Source organism: Amborella trichopoda, chromosome 9 (assembly GCF_054954075.1).
Source record: "Amborella trichopoda isolate Santa Cruz 75 chromosome 9, AtrichopodaSantaCruz75HAP2 v2.0, whole genome shotgun sequence".
NCBI lineage: Eukaryota > Viridiplantae > Streptophyta > Magnoliopsida > Amborellales > Amborellaceae > Amborella > Amborella trichopoda.
The window spans coordinates 32,542,614-32,564,656 of NC_142344.1; positions in this window are offsets into that span (position 1 = coordinate 32,542,614).

The following is a 22,043-nucleotide window of genomic DNA, read 5'->3' on the forward strand; positions in this document are numbered from 1 at the left end:
ATTCATGATGCATCTAACGCCAATTCCCATAACTCGAACAAAGATAACCCCGAGGGGAAGCGATCTCAAAACCGAGACCCACCTAGGTCTATGGGGATCTAACCCAACCTCAAGTCGCCATAGTACAGCACATGATGCCCTGAACATCGTATGAAGCAGAGGTGAGAGATGGGCATCCAAGCTGGCCTCAAAAGTCTAGTTGACCTAGGTTACACTGTTCATGCCCCAGCTTACTGGTCGAACCCAAACCAAGTTAGTGGTATAGGTCAACCCTTAGCACAATCGAGTCCACTGATTCTTCAATCGGTCCCTCTAGTTCATTCGGTCCAACAACCGTGCAATTTCTGCAACCACTGGTGGCACTTGGGGGTCGGTACTCCCCTCAGGCACAAATGCATCAAACTACCCCGGTGACTGCAGCTCCTCAATCTCAGGCCCATGCAAGCCAACATGCACCCCAAATCTCAACTCACCAGTCTATGCTTGGGATCCCATCGACCAATGGGCCTACTGTCATGCTAAATACCCAACAAGAAGGAACCCTAAAAGCAATGTAGGATATGCTAGTAAGAATGGGCATGCATGAATTTCTACCCCCGAAGGCCTATGTTCATGAGATCCTTAGAGGCATGGAAGACCTTCCCCTAGGATTTTTCATCCCAGAATTTAGAAACAAGTTCAATGGAAAGAGCGAACCAGATTCTCACGTCAATGCGTACCTCCTCTCCGTTCAAGCTTTACGAGACAGGCCTAACCAGCTGAAGGCCATATTTTCACAAACATTGACTGGCGAGGCCTTGAACTAGCATCAGAGAACATTGTCCGCTCAACCACACATCACTCCAGGTGACATGTTCAACTTATTCGTCTCTCACTATCGTGGTTCGACTCCAAGATCTCTCTTCATGGGCGAGCTCAGTGCAACAAAGAAAAATCCAGGAGAATCCTTCAAGGATTTTATCTGTCAATTCCACAAGGTGGCAATTCGGGTCATAGAATGCCCACTGACAAACCCAACCACAATCTCTATGGCCTCGGAGAATGTTGCTCCTGAATACATGACCTTTTTCAGCCAAGACCTTATTTCCCATTCCTTTGACTCCATGATTGAGATGGGTGGCACAACATGAAAAGGCAAGAGAGACACCCCTCAGCATCAGACCCGATAACAAACCGATAACGACTCCCCAAAATTAGAACAAAAACAAGAACAAGGGGAATGCCTCTGGTCGGTTAATGAGATTGTCGTAAACGGACCGGCTCAAGGTTCATCCATTCAGTACATCAATCAGAACCAAAACCAAAGGGGTTAGCCTAGAGCCAACGCTCAATATAATAATGAAAGGTGAGAGGATAATTTCACCCCTCTCAAATACCCATTAGAAAAAGTGCTGGAATTACTCCTGGCTAGAAACATGGTGTATCTCCCGCCACCAACTGAACCACCATTTCAAGTCACGGATCAGAGCAGATGGTGTAAATGGCATCAAAACGATGCTCATGATACTCTAAACTGCATATATTTGAAACATGTTATTCAAGGGTTAATCAATAGAGGAGACATCATTGTCGCACCTAGAAATCAACCTGTCAAAGGACCTAATCAAAAGATGGGTATCTTCATAAATCCTCTCCCTAAAAATATGGAAACAATGACCGAAAAGTCAGGAGCTCAAAGCAACTCAAAAGGGAACGTTGTCATTCACATGGTTGAGAGTGGAGACGAAGAAGAAGACGAACATAGTCAATTCATATTGGCTTATGACAATCACTTTCAAGATCTTGAAGAAGATCTCTTGAGCATTCTAAGAGGAAGCCCTTCGTCTACAAACCTCGATAACCTTCCCAAATGGGACCAATATGGCGAAGATGATACGCTAGAAATTGATATGGTCAGAACCAATGAAAAGGCGTCATCTTTCAAACAAGGGGCCAACACCCCAAAGTCTCTCATTACACTTGCTAAAGCTGAACCTATCGAGCTTTAGGCTGGCGAGTTTGAATCCCTAACCCGAATAGGCCAAGTGTTCAAACCCATCTAATTAATGGCTGACACGCTTGATGAAAGAATGGGAAACAACTCAAAAGCCAAGCAACCAGTAGGGGTCTCAGATCAACAGCCGAATAAAGAAAGTCAAGGATCTGCAACCACTTACGATCTACCAGCTCATCATGGGAAGATCCAAGCTCAGATCTCCATCTTGGAGCTACTCGCCAACTCACCATCACACAGAGCCCAGATCGAACGGGTTCTTGCTAAGACACACATCCCGAGCAACACACAGCGAGATGAGTTGTGTGGAATGATCAACTAACTGATGCACCAACACCAATTGTGTTCACGGACAATGATATCCCGACCAGTATCAACCGCTTTCATGTCCAACCTCTGCACATCAACTTTTTCATGCAAGGATATGAGATGCGAAGAGTGCTCGTTGATAATGGGGCATCCTTAAACATATGCCTTATGAAAATAGTGAAGCAAATAGGCAAAAGCCCAGATGACTTCGAGCCATGTCAACTAATTATCGCTGCATATGACGGGACCAAGCGACAAGCTAAAGGCATATTGCCTCTCACACTTAAGATCGGCCCCACCATTCAAGTGATAAAGTTTTACGTCTTGGACATAAAACCTTCATTCAACATGCTACTAGGAGGAACATGGCTGCATGAAAACCTCGTGGTCGCCTCTACGCTCCATCAATGCCTCAAATTTCCAACTAAAAACTACGTCGCTAAGGTATGTGCTGAACCCCCTGCTTTTCTCAATCCTAGTATACATAATGGGAAGCTAGCCATAGAGGTCGAGCTAGGAGAAATCCCACTCGCTTCCTTCGAGCAAGCCGATTGTGCCACCTTATTCCTACAGGTCGGCGACCCTGTTCCTCAAATTTTGCAAACTTTCGCATCGATGGATGACATCATCCAATGTCAACATCGATATGGTTTTGGGTCCCTCGAGGCTTGGCACATGCTCTTCTCCTAAGGCTTCCAACTAGGCCAAGGCATGAGGAATCAAGGGCAAGGCATAACAAAATTCTAAATCACTCCAAGCCAAAACTGAAAAATGGGGATTGACGAGTTCTCAAGTGTTTTCTCACCTTATTTCAAAGCCAGATGAAGCCTTTAAGCTATTCAGGATTTGTATCTAGAGGCATTCAAAGCCTCGGTCATCTCGATGCCCGTCCTTCAAAACAGCCTAAGGCGATCCTTGAATTCCCACTGGGGAATAATTCTTCTTCCGCAGCTCAGCACACATAACAACTGGGAATTAAAGACCTTTTTGCTGACCTGGATTTGAAGGTATGCACAATCGGCTCGAACACAGCCAAGCATGCTCATTCGCCTATCCAAACCTAGGAATAGAATTGGTCGATCATTCCTCTATCTCAAGAATCGTTGGAAACATACCAGCGGCACCTTCAAGCCCTGGTGCCAAAAAAATAATAAGCGCAGGGTGGCCAGATTGCCACCCTACGCATTCAGTCCTCAACATTTCTTTCGCGAGTCCCATAAGGGACACTTATTGTGTTATTTCAAAATCCGTTGAAAACTCAAAACATGATAAAATTGAAAACAATGAAAAAGAATTTTCAAAAATGGTAAGCACTCAAGATAGCCCAATAGCGATGCACAATACCCAAGACGATGAATTAGGCGATCAAGACGAAGATCAAGATAGTCAAGAGTCTGAAGATATCTCAACCTGAGGAACTCACTTCTTATGTCGAGCAAATCAAGAAGAGGTTCGATGGTGACCCAACAGCTATCATCGAAAAGACGATCAACATAAACCTAGGAATTGAGAAGGACCCAAAGTTATCCAAGATTGAAACCTCCCTATGTCCTGAGGAGTGGGAAAATATGATTTCCTTTCTCAAGGAGTATCGCGATGTCTTCGCCTGGTCATACGATGATATGTCAGGATTAGATCCCACATTGGTGCAACATCACATCATATTCAATGAAGGGGAAAGGCCTGTAAGGTAAAAAATCTGACGTCAAAAGACCAACCTATTTGAATACATTTTTCAGCACCTTGGTCTCTAATGCGAAATAAAGAGGAAGCAGGTCAATAAAGCCCAAAAAAACAATCGAAATTTCGACGGGCATAGAATTATCCTAGAACTGGTCAATATCGTCATTATCACTCCAAAAGGCTACTTGCCAAGTTTTATCGCAATCCGACATGTTTACGGCAATGAACACAGAAATAATTTCGGCAAAATTGGCCTCTACCACCCTGAAATGGATCCCATAACTAGAACTATATTTTTGGTGCGTTAAATAGTTGTGAAACCACTGCCATTGGATCCAACACGGTCAAAAATCCGTATGGGTCAAGTTTCGGCTTAATCGGGCACTCCAAGACAAAGTTATGGGTAAAATATCGGAAAAGGGTAGGCCGCACACTATTCCTGTGTGGCCACCCTACACCAAAACAAGTAAATGTGACTGTTCTCATAGTTATGAGCAATGACTTTCAAGGACTATATCTCACTCGTTCCAAGTCAGTTAGCTCTCAAATTTTGTGAGTATGTTCGTCTCATTGAGACGAGCGTTTTGATGTACGCCCTGTGACGATGCCCGACCAGGGAGAAAAACTAGAAAGAAGTTGCTGATCTATGAAGAAAATTACAAAAAATTTACCAGCAGCATGCCTCACTCGAGCGGCCAAATCAAGGCGCTCACGTACCCGATCGACATGAAACCAATTACATTATGTGTGTAACGTCCGTGGCTAGCTCTGGTCTGAACCTTGCATACGATGAATGGTTGGATTTCACACACAGAGGGGTCAAAGCTACTATAAATTTTGGCCGCCAGGTTTCAAGATTCCCACAAAAAACCAAGATGATAAAATCTTCATTCGGACATGAAATCGAGCCACGCTTGTTGCAACGTGATCATAACGGAAAAATCAGTGTGATTCGGTGAAGAAACTAAAGAAAAACATTACGGAACGAGCGCACGATCGATCTAAAGTTTCAATATTCATCGAAAATTCAAGTCTCATAATCATGGCTCAAAAGCATGATTCATGGCTTGAAGTTGGTAACAAACGATCGCCATACCGAGCCTTATAAGAAAACAATCATCTTTCAATCAAACGGGCATCAGAGCAACCCCGGATCAGTCATGAAAGATCATGCAAGTTCTCGAGCAGCAGCAGGGACTATTTTAAAATTCCACACATTGTTAGGCAGGGGCAAAACAATCCTTTTGCACCCATTTTTAGAATTTCTTTTAATTCAATTAAATTGTAATTATCTTCAATTTTAAGTAGTTTTTGAGCGTCCACCGATGTTTGGGCCCAATTATATATAAACATATAAAGCCAAATTGTAAAAGGGCTTCGATTCATTTCATAGAAACATCAATAAAGTTTCAATTTCTTCTTGAGTTCTTGGGCACATCTTGCAGATAGAGAGAGGAGAGAGAAAAAAGGGTCAGTAGCCTTCTGTAAGGTAACTTTCCATATCCTCCCCTCTTTCTCTCTTCCCTCTCTTTCTCTCTCCTCCTCACTTTCTCTCACCTCTCTCTTCTTCTCATTTCTATCTCTCTCTTATTCTCATCTCTATCTCTCACTCTTCTTCTCATCTTTATCTCTCTTTCTCTCTCTTCTTCTCATCTTTATCTTTTTTATTTCTCTCTCTTCTTCCCATCCTCTATCCCGATGAAACTCAGCACTGACTACATCCCCTTTCTCTCCTCTGTCTAGCCCAATTGATAAAGCTCAGCGCCAATTGCGTCCCCTCTCTCTTCTCTGTCTGGCCCAGTCGGTGAAGCTCAGCACCGACTGTGTCTGCTCTCTCCTCTCTGTCTAGCACGGTCGGTGAAGCTCAACAACGCCGACTGCATGCTCTCCCTTCTTCTTCCAACACAGCCAACGATGCCTAACGTCAACTGTGTCTTTCCATCTCTTCTGTTCTGAAACACAAACAGTGATGCCCCAACGACGACTGTGCCTTTCTTTCTCTTCTTCTTAAACACAGTCGGCGATGCCTAGCGCCAACTGTGTCTTTCTTTCTATTCTTCATCCAACACAGTCGGCGATGCCTAGCCCCGACTGTGTCTTTCTCCCTCCTCTCTGCTTCCTTCTCTCTTCTCTCACACTCATATCCTTCTTTCTTTCTCTTTCTCTCTTTCTTTCACTTCTCTTCTTATTCTCTTACTTATTATTCTCTCTTTATGATTTCCATTCTTTCTATTATTCTTTTGTTTGATTAAGAGGGGTCAAGATTAGCCTTTCATGGTAGTCCTGTTGTCTAGTCGTAATGCTATTGTGTCAGAATCTATGTGCTTGCCTCATTGCCACGACAGATTAACCATTGTGTCTAGCTAGTCAGTATCGATATTGACACCTAGTAGTAATTATGTTGAGCCTGTCTGAGTTACTAAGCCCCTTTTAATACCACGTCAGGCCAATTACCCACCAGCTTAGTCATTGTGCTGATCACCCCACCTGATTAAATTCTTCTCTCCCCCATCTTCCTCCTCTCATTCTTCTCTTCTTATTATGAATGTACATGCCTGCGTATGTTCACCAGAGAGACCAGGCGAGGTTTGTTGGCCCACCTGTCTTATAACATTTGCCATATATGCGTGATTGCATAAAACAGGAGAATACAAGCCAAGGGAGGCGATTTCAAGCCAGTTTTACGATTGGGGGACTTTCTTCTTGATCTAAGACGGCGCCCACGTGAGCCAGCCTGAGTAAGTCCCAAACCCACCTTAAATTTCTCTCTCATCGGTTGGTAATACCTGCCCTTGTTCTTAAACGAGGTTTCTGAAAGAGCGATCTCAAAAGTCTCGGGTCTTCCCAGAAACCCGAGATGCGTTCCGCCCGATCATCCTGATCTGGAGGGCGAGATTGAGGCACCTAACCAGCTTGGCGACTCCACTGGGGACTTACTACCCCTTAGTCGAGTCGTACTTGTTTGGTTAAGTTTCTCTTTTTTATTTTCTGTATTCACACATCACTTATGGCAACTGGGTTTTGTAACCCATTCATCCGGTTGGGGATTTTCTCATCCCCGCATTTGCGAGTGTCCTCAGGGAACAAGCTCCTCTAACTCCATTCCCAACCCTTCTTTTAAGCAAAGACCCTGGGTCTAGCTTCCAGGTCTTAACCTGGATTGGCATGAGGAAGGACCTAAAAGTCCTTAACTCCCATCTCCTCGCTCTAGTGGAACCTCCACCAAGGCACCTTGCATCGGCAACACATCTGTTGCCACACACAGCATGCACCCTGCCACCGGCAAGTCACTTGTCGATCGTATTGCTGAGGTACGCCGAAATGCTTCACAGTCCCTCTCTGCAAAAGGCCAACAAGTTATCATTGCTCATGTGGGTCGCCACAAGGATACCCCCCACATTCTTGCACCACCACGAGTCTCTATCCCTAGAGGCTCAACACCTCGAGGCGGAGACCTTATGGCCTCCACCCCTCTCACACACCATAAGGCTCGTGGGTCACCCACTCGAGCCACACCTTGGGTTAACCCCTACATTACCTCGAGTCAGCATCCAGGATTAGACCTCTCAGGGCTAGGTCTTGTACACGCTGCTCATATGCATCTCACTGCTTAAGGCAATGCCATTCCTGCGCCAACCTGAGTATACAACAGACGACCTTCTCATCCTCCTACTCAACACACACAAGCACACCCTGTAAGAGGGAGGCCTCCACCTGTTCTCTTGCAGACACTTGCTCGCAGTTCTCGGCCTCCTAAGGCTATACCACTTGCTCGAACCCCGGCTGACCCCCAGATCGACCGTGATCTTTCTTCAAGGAGTGAACACGCATCGTCGTCACAAATAGCCCCTCGCCCTCGACTCAGGCATTCTCATGAGTCAACCTGTTCTTGCTTGCTCCTCCTTCTTCGAGCAAGCACTTCTAGCCATGGTACTCAAAGACCTTCCCCATGGGTGCCATCCGGAACCAGCCCCGTCATTTCGGTCTTGCCTCTGTAGCCCACAAGAGAGCTCAAGGAAAAGATCTGATGGAAGATCGAATCCTTCATCCTCCTCGGCCCAGGACGACTTTAGCCCCTGGCCCTCATCCTTTGCCGCACCTGATTGAGACAGCCCTCTCTTGTGCAAGAAGAGCCGACCAGCCGCAGTCCCAATTACAGTTTTGGCGTGAGTCCATAAAAAACTCAAGGCTAAACGCGATAGGGGTCAACGAATTCTCACCAAGCAAGTCAACGAGGCGGTCGGGGTAACCAGCTCTGATGACCCTCTTTGCCTAAACCCCTTCTATCGTCTTCAGATGACAAAGCCTGAAAAGAGCTTCATCAGCCCTACATTATGGTAAACGTTGTAAAAAACGATCCAACCACTCATTGGCCACGGTCCCAAGACTATCGACAACCGGTCCTCACGCGATCGGCATACAAAAGTTGATTTCAGTCAGGGCATGTTGGCCCCTACTGACTAATATGCCGTGTGTGACCCATCAAGTTCATAAGCCCTCGATTGCAATTAAGGCTAACCTCCCAAGAGAAACAGTCAACGTAATGGTTATAAACGAACGTGACTCCCAAGAAGACCGAATGAATAAGTTTGAAGACATGGTGCGCGCGATAATGGAGAAGATTGATCGTATAGATGCCGCACGACAATCAGCTAACCATGAGGTCAATTCCCACCACTTAGATGGTGCACCTCGAAGCCACCCCCTTCCCTCTGCCTCACAGGAAAACTATGTCCCTAACCCTGTCTCACAGGCAGACATAGATGCTATGGTGGCCCATAGCCTAAAGAGCAGGAAAATTCCAGAGCTACAGGGTGCAATGCCTTATCAAAGATCGTACCCTTCATATATTGACCTAGTCCGGTTTCCCTCTGATTACAAGAAAGGGAAGTTTCACCTATTCAACGGGACCACATCCCCGAACCAGCATATCTCCCACTTTCAGGCAGCATGTTGAGAAATAGCGACTGATGGGAGACTCCTTATCCATCAGTTTGTTGAAACCCTTGATGGCCCAACTTTTCAATGTTATGTACAACTCCCTCCAAACTCATTACATGGGAGGAAATGGAGAAGTTGTTCCACCAGCGGTTCTATGAGGTCGAGAGAGAGGTCCAAACCATTGAACTTCTCACCCTGACTCAAGATCTCGATGAGCCCGTGGACCAGTGCATATCAAGATGGAGAAATTTGGCTGCTCGCCATCCCAATCCTATGCTCGAGAAGGAAGTAGTCCAAACTTGAATATGGAACATGTGATCTAAGATTTCTCTACCTCTAATCCAACTTCCATGTTAGAGCTGATCTCCAAATTAGTCCGCATAGAAAGTCTATCATGCCACCACGGCAGTTCAAGGAACAAAAGGGGTAATGGTAGCTCTCGGACTAACACCTGGGGCTGCTAACAGAAAGGAGTGATCAGTGTAGCTATCACGGCCACTGATCCAAAGAAAGATCCCTCCCAAACTTTGGACCTTTCTAGAGGTGTGAGCATGACAAAGATAACTGTCCAAGTAGGCAAGCAACAACAGTCGTATAACTGAGTACCCCCGCCAACGAATCTTAATCGGAATGATTAGTTCACCAGGCATACGAACAAAGTCTACCCCTTTGAGAAAGAATGGGTTCCTGCATTGTTTCGGTTATTGTTGGAACATCCAGAAGCCAAGTTCTTTGAGCAAGCCAAGCTTGACACCCAGGCAAATTATTGTGCCTACCATTGAAGGATAAATCACCCCACAGATGACTGCTACACACTAAAAGATATTATCGAGTCCCTGAACCAGAACAGATAAAACTCGTAGACTTAAAGAAGGCATTCGGGGCATCAGAAGCCTCCCATGTAGTAATCGTCTAAGAGGAAGATGAAGCCCCTGGTATCCTTCTTTCCTTCTTTGTTATAATTCTTCAGGAAGGCCTAATCACACAGAAACAGGCAAGGCAACTCCGATGCCTCGCTAAGGGGACTGAAGACCGTTGGTGCCCGTATTACGAGGTATTGGGTCACTACCTGTGGGAATGCACTAGTTTTCATGATATATTCAAAAAGAAAATGAGGGAATGTCAAGAGTTTTACAATGTCTCAGTAAGTGATTCCCAAGCTACTACTTCGCTGATACAAGAGGATCTCCCAACACAAGACCTTCCTAATAATGAGTCAGATTCTGCTGAACCCTCGACTTCCCAGCCATGGATAGTCCACCATGGGCGAAGCAGACTCAAGTCCTTAAGACGAGAAGCAGTTCGGTAAGCTAGGGCTGTTCAAAAGCCTAGCAAGACGAATCAAGCACCACCTCAGAAAACTAAAAGAAGACGAACACCAAGGGTTATTCGTCAAAGAAACAAGACAACTCAACCTCTAGTTGAGCAGGAATTTCTCAGGCCCCTTCCCCCAGTGCCAACTTTGCTGGACTTTAATCCTTGGCATGATCTGTCTTCCTTCTCCATCTCGCCAAGAAGATGTATGTGAGTCATCTTCTCCTCAGAACACGTCAAATGAGGGTGACGACGTTAAGAGAACTCCCCAACGATCTAAGTGAGGGAAAGACTTAAAAGATTCCCTGCACATGTCCAATGAGGGTGATGACGTTAAAAGAACTCCCCAGTGGTCTAAGCAAGGGAAAGACCTAAAATATTCCCTGCACAAGTCCAACCCTAGTGATGACGTAAAAATCAACCTATATCGGTCAGATGAGGGGAATGACCTTAAAAGTTCCCCACTTTCTAACCCTTCTCCTTCTTTTTCTTCTACTTCTCATCGTTCTTCTCTTATGTCTCCTGTAGGTACAACCTTGAAATGTCCGGACTTCGAGGCTCTTGACAGAGAATTTGAAGGGATCAACATAAGCAGAATGCAATGGAAATGATTGAGAAAGACCCTAACACAGTCAACATGATTCCTAACAATTGCTGATGCTCTAGAAGATAAAGCTAAGGCAAAGCCACCTTCTTTAAAGAAGCACAAAAAGTGGAAGCCAAAGAAACCCCAGTGCCCTTCTTTTAGCAGAGACTAAGAGAATCAAGAGGAAAAATTCCAACTCTCAAGAAGTTTGCCACATGGTGCACATCTCAGGAGCATCACCCATCACGGGGTAGATAAATCTCAGATGGGGGAGGACGCTGCAACCTCCATCGCAGAAGTCGGGCACCTTGAAGTTTCCTAGTCCACCACTGCCCCCTAATTCAAAGACTAATCTGGCTATCTTACAGCTCCCTGAGCTCCTTCCCAATCCCAATACCTCAAACAATCCACCTATTCTCCAATTCCCTGGGACACCTCTGATCCCATATACCCAATCACTTCCGAAACCTCAAACCTTCATCACCCGAACTAAGCCCGTTGTGCAATCGAGTCATCCAACAGGCCAAAATAAACCTCTTCTACCCAAACCTGCTCTTCAACCCATCATACCACCTAAATCAATGGCAGAACTAGGAGCACAAGGCCTTGATCAAAAAGGTGAAATATGATGTGATAGGGCATCTACGGAAGCTTTCAGCTCTCCTCAGTATCTATGATGCCCTCATGCTCTCAAAGGATTACCGGATGGCTTTAGTTCCGGCTCTCTCTAACTCAGAGGTGTACGAGACCGAAGTAGAATCTATTGAAGTGGATCCAATGATTTTAGAAGGATGTATGCCAATCACCTTTTCAGAGGATGATATGCAGCTGGGAGAAAAGTTTCACAATCGCCCTGTCTTTGTCACTGGCGAATTACATGCATGCCCCATCAACCGAATTATGTTAGATGGAGGGTCGACAGTCAACCTTATTCCATGGAAGAACCTTACTCAATTAGGGTTAGGGTCCGAAGATCTTACTCCAACCCATGTCACCGTTCAAGGGTTCAACCAGTCAGGAGAGAAGCCATCTTGCACAGTTTGCCTTCGTTTTAAGATCGGTGAGCTGAACGATTACGCCTAGTTTCATGTAATCGACACCGACACTTCTTACAACATTCTCCTTGGTCGGGCATGGCTCCATGACTAGGGGGTGGTTCCATCGACGTTGCACTAATGCTTGAAGTATAGCCGAGATGGGAGACAACATACGGTCTGTGCTGACAAAAGACCATTCCCTATAGTCGAAACTCACTACGTCGATGATAAATATTACTTTATAGATCTGATGTCGCCTCAGTAGCTGAATGATGGAGGTCACAAGTCTACAATGAAGACAACATCTTCGCCTCATGAAGATGTTGAGCATGTTGGGAGAACATTGGTGAACATGTTCAAAGAGGAAAAAGGCATGGCAAAATTTTACCTCTATCCCCTATTCATTCTAAAGCTCCAACCATCATCCCTGAAGAAACTATTTCTTCACTTGAAAAGGAGTCTTCGTCAGAAGATGAGCCAGAGTCGCCTTGGCCAGAAGATGAGCCAGAGTTCATTTCTGAGATCGAGCAAGTCATGGGGATAGAATTCCTGACTCCAAAGATCACCTATACGTCGGACCATCAGAAAGTCCTGCATATCCCCAGCGCGCCAACCGCCGCGAATAATTTTCAAAATCCGGTTGCTATCAGTATAGAGTATGCTCCTTGGATCAGTGACCAGCCACAAGTTCTACAATTTCTTTGTTTGATGGGAGGAGAGAAGTTTGAGAAAGGGCAATATTCTTCCCCTCAAGGGCAGGATCCCCTAGCAAACTTAAGAAGCAAAGTTTGCAGTCTCTAGAGTCAATTGGAGGTCATGCGTATCGCTTCAAAACATCTCAAGGAGTTCGTGCCTGAGACCAAAAGCTATGATGGGTTTGAAGTGAATGCACCACTAATGGAGGCCGAAGCCCCACCTGACTGGACTATTTATAGTGAGCATGCTCACCAAATGATGAGAAAAATGAACTATGAGCCCTTGGTCAATCAAACATTAAGAACTGAATCCCCATTTCGAAGCTATACAAGCCACGACAGCCCGTCAAGGGGCTAAACAAGGCCTAGGGTATTAATATATCGAGAGGCGTTTAAAAAAAAAAAAATCACATGAAGTCAACTAGAAAAGGAAAAAAAAAAAAGCCCTTTATTCATCAGTTAAAACTTTTACAAGTGCCGATAAAAGAAAAGACATTTTAAAAAATGATCAATTATCCTATTGATCTCTGCGTTGCATGCCGCAGAAGAAGTCTCGGTGCCTTGGACACGCTCTTTCAGTTCGGCCACCATTTGGGTCTCCTCCTCCTTCGCCACAGTTTCGGACTCAATGGTGCAAGCAAGTTCGGACAAATCTATAACTAAAGAGGCCTCCATGGCCCTCCTCTGGATCATCTCCATCTCAAGACCAACGAATTTCTGCCTTAATATTTTCATTTCCTCTCTTATTTCAGTCATTTTCTTGTAGCTACCTTGCACCTCCCTCTTGAGATCCTACTGATGGCCAGTCATCGTAGCCTTCTTCTCAGTGCAAGAATCTATCTTCTTGCGACAACGGAAGATTGACCCCTCCAAGGAGGCTAGCTTTCTGATTTCCACCTCATGATGTAGTATTCTCGACCGCCAACCTTCCAACTCATTCAGGGTTGCATCAAAATGGGAAAGGACTTTTTTGGTGCACTCCCAATCGCAGCGGTCGCAACAAATTCCCTCAGTTTGGCCAAAGCCTCACCTAGCTCATTGAAAGGTAGCTCTCTTAAAACCTTAAGGCCTGCTCCAAGCATGCCTGCAATCATACTAGAAACCCTAGGCCTAGATGGTACTGCTAAGATTATGACTACTAAAGAGGCTTCAGCTTCAAGGACCGAGCTTGTCGAAGTGATAGTCAACTGAGCCACTGGCTCCTCTGGAACGATGCCAAAGTCTAGAGCTTCTTGCCCCTCAGACTCAAAAGCAGCCCTAGCCTCAACATGCCTGGGTTCTTCAATACCAGCCTCACTGCCTTGACCCTCGCTTATGGGTGCCTCCACTTCTATCTCAGTGGCCTCCAAAGAAACCTGTTCCCCATGCTTCTCACCCTCCTGAACTACCACGTCAACATTGGCATGTTCAGAACATGCCTCTTCCCTTGGGCATTCGCCAATCGCCGATTCAACCCCATGCATGGTTTCTTCTATCTGGCCTGCACCCTCAGCAGTCAGAACCTCAGCCACAAAAATTTCAACCCCTTCATCTTCATGATTTGTGCCCTTGGGGGTAGCGGCCTCTTGGTACTGAGGGGCATCATTAACTATAGGACCTTCTTCTTGAATCATAGCCCCTGCCTTAGTCGGGGCATTAAACCCCTGAAGCACAGAGGCCACATCGGGATCAGATTCCCTTCCTTGAGTAGTTGCTTCGGGACCTTGAGCCTTTTCAGTCTCCATCAAAGCCGGCTCTGACTCAGGAACGGCCCTTGGACTCAGAGGCGCCTCCCTAAGATCCGAAGTCCCTTCCCGGTCGTATGGAATAATCATAAGGGATGGAGTTGTTTGCTTCAGTCTCTGAAGAAGAAGAATACAATTCAAGAGAGATAGAAGATGGTGGAGAAAGTTCAGAAGGTGACACAGGTAGAGTTGCTAAATGATCAAAGGAGGAAGAGCTACCTCTTAGTTCTCATATCACAGGAAGATTGACGGCGCTACGCCTCTGAGTACGCCCACTAACTGGAGACAGCACACGAATATTAGTAGCAGTGGAGTGTTTTCTTTTCTTCCCCCTGCCAGAGAAGGAGCGGCCACTTCCTAATTCCCCTCTAAAGAGGGGCCTTCAGCCAGTCTACTATGAGGACCACTCCCAATCAGTGCGTTCAGGTCCTGTATCGGACGCTTCTCATAACCGGGGACCTGTCGGCCCTAATCCCATTCAAATATGGAATTGAGTTTATCAAAGGCACTCCCAGTTCTCTGTTTCATGGCTAGAAATTCCGGCGAGATGTCATTAGCTTGGACGATTGTCGTCTGCCCACCCGAGGAGCATGAACTTGCACAAAAATAAGGCCAAATATTTAGCCAAAAAGACATAGTCATCGCTGGTCTCAGATTGATACACGGGAGGTGTCCCCTTCACAACTGCCTTCCCTTTTCCTTTCAGAATACCCAGACCGCCTTCGGGATAGTCCCCACAAAAGAATTTCACCCATTCGGTGAAGGTAACTTGACCATTGCTAGACTTATCATGAACTAATTGGTAAGCCTCGAAGATCGTTTGAATTCTAGCAGGAGGATCTTCATCCCCCAAGCTGGCACCACCAAACATGACCGAGTTCGGAGGAACAAACTCGTCATACATGGCCCCGATCATCGGAAGGTCCCCCAATAAAATGAAGATATAACAAAGAGATTCCTGCTTCCCCACGCCCAAGAAGCCAGGTATTGTTAATGTGACTCCAGGTCTCCATTAATACTATGATAGTATTAGAGCATCGATCATAGTACCTGCCCGAACACTGGATCGCTACTAGCAGAGAAGCACGTTCAATAATGCTTCTGTGTGATATTAACACCTTGGCAGTCCAGGAAGAGTATCGCTTCAAATATTGGTGCTCTCCCTCTATTCAAAGGCCTCTTCCTGACCACAGTAGTAGCCCTTTTTCCTATACCATTCGTTTTCCTAAGGTAGGCAAGTTCTGCCCAGAAACTATGTTCTTATGCATACAATGAAGGAGTGCCCCCCTTCTTCAATACTAACATTGTCGTTGTTACCCTCATGGACTTCAAAACAAACTAGGTCAGTAATAAAAGTGACACTAAGAGGCCAATCTGGTTTGCATACGAACCTTGTTAAAATAATGGGCTTCCCTCTTGCTAAAGTCTCACTAGTAAAGTTATCAGTACCGACCTCTCCTCCTCTCTGAAAACTCTTCACATCAAAAATTTGGTTAGAAGAACTAGCCATTATAAAAGGGCTTAGTGGTTTACTCCCAAATTAAAATTGTTAAGGCACTGGATCAGCGCCAGCCCTACACTCAAATCTTAGCGCCGACTGTGTCCCTTAAAGAATAACGCCGACTGTGTCCATTAACCCTTAGCGCCGGCTGTGTCGGCCAACGCTTAGCACCGGTTGTTCTTACTAATTCCTAGCACCGGCTGTGTTTGCCAACGTCTAGCACCAATTTTGTTCAAATCTCTCACATGTGCCACAGATTCTCTGTGTGACACCTCGAGCCCTGCTACGTCGCCTCACAGCCTTCGTCACATCCTTCTACACCACCTGACACACAAGCAAATGGCAACCATCGCCTTCCCTACAACCGTCCGGCTTTAGCGACTGTCTGTTTTCCCTGTGCCCTTCGTTCTTCCTCCATAAACCCACTATTAGAATTGTCCATGCTTGCGTCTTAGCCGACAAGTCACCAAAACCGCTTGAAAATCTCTTCAACCCCCCCAAGTTGTCGAGAAAACCACATTCTTCCGCTGGAAAACCGCTAGAGTCTGCGAAAAGCCCCACACAACTTGCTATTGTAACTCTTGTCTCCCTCTTCCTTTGCCTCTTCTAGTCTCGAAAACCACGGCAAAACTTTCTGATAGCTTCGCTACGCCAAGTGCAAGTCCCTATAACTTCACAAATTTTGACAGAATCCCTGTTAGACATGCCGGAACCTTCCCTGTTTGCAGGTAAAACTCTTGCAAACCCTCAGTCGGAATCCCTTGTTGCCTGCTTCTCACTGCTAAAAATCTTGACGCCAATTATTTTTTTAACCTCCAGTGAAAAAATGGGAAAAATGGGGTTTTACCCCCTTTATATAGCCGAGGTTTCCTTCAAAATGTCCCTCACAAACGGGGCATTCCAACCATGTCCAGGAAGGCCAAAAATGGATGGGCCGGACAGGGTCGGGTTTTGACCCAAGGCCCAAGCAAAGTCTCATTTCCACCTCATTAAAATGTCATGCAACACAGACCAGGATCGGTCAGGCTCGAGTCATGGCCCGAATATTAGTCCATACTTAGCAGTGGCTACATGGTCGAATTCATCTAGCGCCGGCTGTGTGTTCTTGGTGTGCACCGGCCTTGTCTTCAGGAAGTCTAGTGCCGACTGTGTCTACCAACCCCTACCACCGGCTATGTTCACCAATGCTTAGCACCAGCTCAATTTTAACATAGCGTCGGCTGTGTGCTCAGCAACTTAACGCCGGCTGTGTTCACATGATAGCACGGGCCATCCTCAGTGCCGACTATGTTTTTAACAAATTTAGCATCGGCTGGGTTGTTGAGAAGCAGTGTTGGTTATTTTCAACACCAGTTGCATTTTCGAAGACTCATCGTCGACTTAGCACTGAAAAGAAGTAATGGTCGCTATGCCCAGCGTCGACTACGTTCTAAACAGTCTATTGTCACACACCCCATGTAGAAGCCATGTGTGTCTTATTATTATTATCCCTAGTAAAATGGTACCTGGGTCATTCAAACTCAGGTCATGACTTCTCATCCCCAATAGGAGAATCATACTCATATTACTGCTTGTTATCTCCATTGGAGTTAGGGTCATTTTTGCTGCTGCAACACCTAGTGGTGCCTCACACTTATTTATTCTGTCCTTAAGGATATAGAAGACCCATATTTGTCCCCTTGTCCCCAACGAGGTCTGCATTCCTATCTGATTCCCTTACTGATCTTACCTATTTTTCCCCCAATGGGTCAAATTGTCATCCACAAACCTATTCCCATGGAGTCTAACCTACGTGACAACCCAAGCCACGGTTTGCACTGCATGACCTTAAATTGCACAGCCACGGTCCACGCTACATGACCTTAAACTGCACAACCACGGTTTGTGCTGCATGACCTTAAACTGCACAGCGACGGTCCATGCTGCATGACCTTAAACTGCATGGTCCAAACTATATGACCTTAAACTGTAGTGGAGGTCTAGTTGCATGACCTTAAACTGCATAGTCCAAGCCGCAGGACTCTAAACCGTATAACCTTGATCCGTGTTGCATGACCTTAAACTGCACGATTTTAAGGTCATGCTGTGAAGTTTTAAGCACAGACCATGGCTGTGAAGTTTTAAGGTCATGCAGGTCCCGAAGGCATGACCTCAAACTCACCTTCACAAAAAATGACGAGTATGGAGTATACCTTAACAAGGGAACGCCATGAGTAAAAATGATGGACGGGCATGGTCATGAAACCATGAGTAAAAGAGTTTCGTGAAAATAAAAAGCCGGGCATGGTGAAAACCCAAAAAGGGCATTGTGAGTAAAAATAGAAGAATAAGGGTGGACATGGTCAAAAGGTCATGGGTTAAAGAGCCCCCAAAAAAAAGGAGGTTGGTGAAAGCTGTCTCTACGACATCGCTTTTCCAGTTTAAGTGAAGACCCGCAAAGGACGCTTGGACCCATGAACAGGTTGATGCGGCACTCACCTCAATAAGTGGCTTCAGCCCACACTCAAAAAGAAAAATCCTTGGTGTCACAATACCAAGACCCAAAAAATACAAACTTCAAGGAAAAAACTATGACAGCCTGAGCCCAGTTGCAAAAAGGACTCAAAGGATAAAAGATTCATCAAGAAAGAAAGACAAGTCTCATGAAGAAGAGCATCATTTCCAGGAGGTTACGAATGTACTCTAAGATGTCGGAGACGCCTTGAGAAGGCTAAGTCAGCCATGACTTTGGACCTACTATGTAACGACATGCACATCAGTGGGTAGGGGTTATACCCAAAGCTGGTCACCTCGATAAACTGAGGTATCCTACCCTCCAAGAAACAACTGGTGCACAACGCAGACAAGCACCGACAAAAGGCTCTTCAGCAGAACAAACAAACAAGACAGTTATTCTGACAAACCAAAGACGCCCACGAAGGCAAGAAACTGACAAAGCCAAGGCCAAACTTGCCAAAGATGTTAGGGTGACACCTCGCTATGAGGCCGGCTCTCCAAAATCCCTCCCTAGCCGATAGGCCCATATACTAGACTGGCTAACCCCAACTGGACCCCACAGGATGGGACCCACAAAGGTACTCTGCTTGTCAAAAGCAAACCTGGTGTAGGAGCAAACAGCACTAACTAAAGGCCCTTTGGTGGTCTATCCAAAGACAATCAAACCCAGACCAAGTGGGAACAACGCCCTTCGACATGCTACTCAATTGCTAAACGGATCTGATTCTGTCTGACGCGGTCCGTACAAATTCCTCAGCTTCAGAATCACAAACAGTCCACACGAGGGTGAGGACTAAGATAAGATCCCCAAAAATGTCTCTTCTCCCCCTAAACTCTCCACGGTCGGACCTGCGAGCAATGCATCCCTACGTCTGAGCATCCTAGTTGCACCATTGCGTGAATCTCCTCAACGTTCATGTGGTCTTGTCGCTCGGAAGAAAAAAGTAATAATGCTGAAAAAAGGTTTTCGAATGTTTTCTTTCTCACTTCTCTCGAAGCACAACATTTCGTGGGGTAAGCTGTTTGAACTCATTTTTCAGCACCTTGGTCCCTGATGCGAAATTAAGAGGAAGCAGGTCAATGAAGCCTAAAAAAATCGTGAAAATTTTGATGCTCTCAGAATTTTCCCAGAATTGGCCAAGATCTTCATTTGCACTCCAAATAGGCCAACTACCATGTTTCATCGCAATCCGACATGTCTACGATAGTGAAAACAAAGAAACAATTTCGGTAAAATTGGCCTTTAGCACTCCGAAATGGACCTTGTAACTAGAACTATATTTTTGGTAAGTCAAACAGCTATGTGACCACTATCATTGGATTCGGCACGGTCGAAAACCCCTATGGGTCAAGTTTCGGCTTAATCGGGCACTCCAGGACAAAGTTATGAGTAAAATATCGAAAACGGGTAAGCCGTACACTATTCCCGTGTCGCCAACCTACACCAAAACACCATTAAAGGTGGTTGTTTTCATTGTCACAAGCTGTGACATTCAGAGGCTATATCTCACTCATTTCAAGTCGGATCGCTCTCAATTTTTTGGGCACGTTCGTCTCATCGAGACGAGCATTTTGATAGGTGGTACGCCCTATGACGATGCCCGACCAGAAACTAGAAAGAAGTTGCTGATCCGTAAAAAATATTGTTGAAAATTCAGCAATAGCACACCTCACTCGAGTGGCCAAATCATGGCGCTCGCGTACCCGATCGACATGAAACTAATTGCATTATGTGCGTAAGGTCTGTGGCAATCTCTGGTCCGAACCTTATGTACGATGAATGGTTGGATTTCACACACGGAAGCATTGAAGCTGTTGTAAATTCTGGCCGTCGAATTTCAAGATTCCGTCCAAAACCTCAAGGCGACAAAATCTTCATCCGAACATGAAATAGAGCCGCGCTTGTTGCAACATGATCGTGATGGCATGCTCAGTGTGATTCAATGAAGAAACAAAAGAAAAAAAATCAAGGAATGAATGCACTATCGATCAGAAGTTTTCAAGATTCATAAAAAATTCAAGTCTCATAATCATGGCTCAAAAACATGATTTGTGGCTCAAAGGTGGTATCAAAACGATCGCCATGCTGAGTCCTATAAGAAAACAATCATCATTCGATCAAATAGATATTAGAGCAACCCAGATCAGTTATGGAAGATCACGCAAGTTCTCGAGCAGTAGTAGGTATTGTTCTAGAATTCCACACATTGTTAGACAGGAGCAAAACTGTCGTTTTGCACTCATTTTTAGAATTTCTTTTAATTCAATTAAATTGTAATTATCTTCAACTTTTGGTAGTTTTGGGGCGTGCACCCATGTTTGGGCTCAATTCTATATAAACATGCAAATACAAATTGTAAAAGGGCTTCGGATCATTTCATAAAAACATCAATAAAGTTTCGATTTCTTCTTGAGTTAGTGGGTGAGTCTTGGAGAGAGAGAGAGGAGAGAGAAAAAAAGGGTTGGTACCCTTCGATAAGGTAAATTTCTCTTTCCTCCCCTCTTTCTCTCTCCCTTCTTTCTCTCTCCTTCTCTCTTTCTCTCTCCTCTCTCTTCTTCTCATCTTTATCTCTCTCTCTTTTTCTCATCTCATCTCTCTCTTATTCTCATCTATATCTCTCTTTCTCTCTCTTCTTTTCATCTTTACCTTTTTTTTTCTCTCTTTTCTTCCCATCCTCGATTCCCTTCTTTTGACACAATCGACGAAGCTGAGCGTCGATTGTGTCCCCTCTCTCTCCTCTGTCCAACCCAGTTGTTGAAGCTCAGCGCTAACTGCATCCCCTCTCTCTTCTCTATCTAGCCCAGTCAGTGAAGCTCAGCACCAACTGCATCCTATCTCTCTTCTCTATCTAGCCCAATCAGTGAAGCTCAGCACGAACTACATCCCCTCTCTCTCCTATGTCTAGCCCAGTTGACAAAACTCAGTGCCGGCTGCATCTTCTCTTTCCTCTCTATCTAGCACAATCAGCGAAGCTCAATGCCTACTGCATCCTCTCTCCCTTCTTCTTCCAACACAGCTGGCGATGCCTAGCATAATTGTGTCTTTCTCTCTCTTCTGTTCTTAAACACAATTGGTGATGCCTAGCGTTGACTGTGTCTTTCTTTCTCTTCTTCTTAAACACAGTTGGCGATGCCTAGCACCAACTGTGTCTTTCTTTCTCTTCTTCTTCCAACGCAGTCCGCGATGCCTAGTGCCGACTGTGTCTTTCTCCCTCCTCTCTCCTTCCTTCTCTCTTCTCTCACACTCTTCTCCTTCTTTCTTTCTCTTACTCTCTTTCTTTCTCTTTTCTTCTTATCTCTTACTTTTTACTCTCTTTATGATTTTCATTCTTTCTGTTATTCTTTCGTTTCATTTAGAGGGGTCAAGATTAGCCTTTCATGATAGTCCTATTGTCTAGCCGTAATGTTGTTGCACCAAAATTTCTGTGCCCTCTTTATTGTCATGACAGACTAACCATTGTGTCTAGCTAGTCAGTATCGGTATTGACGTCTACTAGTAATTATGTTGAGCCAGTCTGAGTTACTGAAATCGTTTTACTACCTCGTCAGCCCAATTACCCACCAGCTTAGTCACAGTGCTGATCTCCCCACCTGGTTAAATTCTTCTCTCCCCATTTTCCTCCTCTCATTCTTCTCTTCTTGTTATGAATGTACACTCCTGGATGCGTTCACCAGAGAGACAAGGTGAGGTTTGTTGACCCACTTGTCTTATAACATTTGTCATATATGTGTGATTGCAGAAAACAAGAGAATACAATCTAAGG